Here is a 3209-nt window from a genome sequence, read left to right on the forward strand (position 1 = left end):
CCTTTGCCAGGGGGGTCCGGGGCCCGCAGACCACTTCCCATCCAGGCCCATTGGAATGCATGACCCTACCAGATGGCCGCTCTCCGAGGCCGGCCATCTGGTGTTGGGCCATAGGAACGACTGCAAGGACCAGATGGCCGGGCAGCTCCGGAAGTCCGGATGGGCATCAATCTGAAATCCGTCTCCAGTTGGGTCTATAAGGAGCCCGGGCGGTTTCGCCGACAGGTCCCTCTCTGTCGCTCCGGGCGCGCCCTTTACAAGAAAGCTCAGTCACCTTCCTGCGGATTACTATAGACAGGGGGGAGAGGGACCTGTCTGCGCGTCCTCCAGGGTATTTTTCGCCGCTGGCTGCCCGGCCCGGGCTCCGGGGCGAAACCACCGCACCTCCCCGGGCCCCCCCAACTAAAAACTATGCCCTATGGCCCCCTCACCCCCAACTAAACACTATGCCCCATGGCTCCCACCCCCAACCAAACACTATGCCCCATGGCCCCCTCACCCCCAACCAAACACTATGCCCCATGGCCCCCACACCTCAAGCAAACACTATGCCACCTGTCCCTCACCCCCAACCAAACACTATGCCCCATGGCCCCCTCACCCCCAACTAAACACTATGCCCCATGCCTCCCACCCCCAACCAAACACTATGCCCCATGCCCCCCTCACCCCCAACCAAACACTATGCCCCATGCCCATGGCTCCCTGCATCCCCAACCAAACACTATGCCCCAAACACACTCTCAAGCATGCACCCATACAGACCCGAACCCCCCACCCCCAACTCAGCACACACATTCTCAAGCATGCACCCATACAGACCCGAACCCCCCACCCCTCAAATCAGCACACTCTCAAACATGCACCCATACAGACCCGAACCCCCACCCCTCAAATCAGCAAACTCTCAAACATGTTCCCATACAGATCCGAACCCCCCATCCCCCAAACATGCTCCCAAACATGCACCCATACATGCATCTCAACATACACAACACAAACATACAAAAACAAACATTCATGCACACCCAAACCCCCCACCCCCAACTCAGCACACACACTCTCAAGCATGCACCCATACAGACCTGAACCCCCACCCCCCAACTCAGCACACACATTCTCAAGCATGCACCCATACAGACCCGAACCCCCCACCCCCCAAATCAGCACACACAGTCTCAAGCATGCACCCATACAGACACGAACCCCTCATCCCCCAACTCAGCACACACACTCTCAAACATGCACCCATACAGACCCAAACCCTCCAACTCAGAACACACACTCTCAAACATGCCCCCATACAGACCCAAACCCCGAACTCAGCACACAAACTCTGAAGCATGCACCCATACATGCATCTCAACATACACAACACAAACATACAAAAACAAACATTCATGCACACCCGAACCCCCCACCTCCCCAACTCAGCACACACAACACAAACATACAAAAACAAACATTCATGCACACCCGAACCCCCACCCCCAACTCAGCACACACAACACAAACATTCAAAAACAAATATTCATGCACATCCGACACCCCCCACCCCCCATCTCAACATACACAACACAAACACTCAAAAACAAACATTCATACACATCCGACACCCCCCACCCCATCTCAACATACACAACACAAACACTCAAAAACAAACATTCATACACATCCGCCCCCCCGTCCCCATCTCAACATACACAACACACACACTCAAAAACAAACATTCGTACACATCCGACATGCCCCCACCCCCATTTCAACATACACAACACAAACACTCAAAAACAAACATTCATACACATCCGTCACGCCCCCACCCCCATCTCAACATACACAACACAAACACTCAAAAAACAAACATTCATACACATCCGACACACCCCCCCACCCCCATCTCAACATACACAACACAAACACTCAAAGAGAAACATTCATACATATCCGACACCCCCCCCACCCCCCATCTCAACATACACAACACAAACACTCAAAGACAAACATTCATACACATCCGACACACCCATCTCAACATACACAACACAAACATACAGCAGAACAGACCCGACACACAAACACAAACACACAGACCACTTACCGGACGTGCTGGAAGGCAGGCTAGCTGGAACGCTGGCGAGGTAAGTGGCGCGGTACTACGGCTGGCGTGGCAAGCAAGGCTGAAATGCCTTCCGGCATCAAGCCTTACTGGCCACGCCATCCTTAGTGCTGGCACTCCATTGGTGCAGTACACACGCGCTACGTGGCTCGTAGGAGTGATGTGGTGCATGTGTGCTGAGCCAATGACGGCCAGTGTTTTGTCCGGCCCGGAAGACAACAAAGACTTTCCTAATGTAGGGAGGCCGATGCTGCTTGCGGGCCGCCCTCCATTAGAAAGTCTTTGTGCCTTGCGGGCCAGAAAAAACAGCATGGCGGGCTGCAACTGGCCTGCGGGCCGTATGTTGTGCACCCATGCTCTAGGTGGACACAGAGAACATGCCGGATTGGGAAGTACGTCCAATGAAGGACTTTTTTTGGAGTTACTCAAGATGATGTCCAAGTTTGACAATGTTTTAGCACAGCATATTGCTCATGCTAAGCGCAATGAAACCTACTTGAACCATGACATCTAGAATGATTTCATTAGGGCACTAGTGAAAGAGACAATACACGCTATCCTTGAAGAAGTTAAAATGGCCAAATTCTATAGTGTCATTGTTGACTCGACAATAGATATCAGCAGAGTTGATCATCTTTTTTATCTATTAGATATGTTATATCATCTGGTAATGCAGCTGAACATTTTGTAACATTTGCTGGACTCCGTGGAGCAGGATCGGCAGACTGTGAAAGAAGTCTCGCCCAGAGCTATATATGTTAACTGGTGTGCGCACAATTTAAAACTTGTGCTGATTCTGCAAAGTCATGTATAAAAGGAAAGTAATGTTTTGGTACATTTGAGGCACTGTTTCACTTTCCTTATTGGCAGTCTGCCTCAATTGAAAGTTCTGCAGGAAGAGCAGCGGGAACATGACCTACAGGAAACAGACCTGATATTTTAAAAAAGCTATCTGACAATAGATGGGCGCAGTCGTAAAAGGGCAATCGATTCTGTGAAACAAAACATTGTGCCAATTAGCACAGCATTGCACCAAATATTCACTGGATGCATCCCAAATGCAAATGAAAAATCACTTTCGGATGCCCAA

The sequence above is a fragment of the Ambystoma mexicanum genome, chromosome 6q (genome assembly GCF_040938575.1).
Source record: "Ambystoma mexicanum isolate Mex_15411 chromosome 6q, UKY_AmexF1_1, whole genome shotgun sequence".
Lineage (NCBI taxonomy): Eukaryota > Metazoa > Chordata > Amphibia > Caudata > Ambystomatidae > Ambystoma > Ambystoma mexicanum.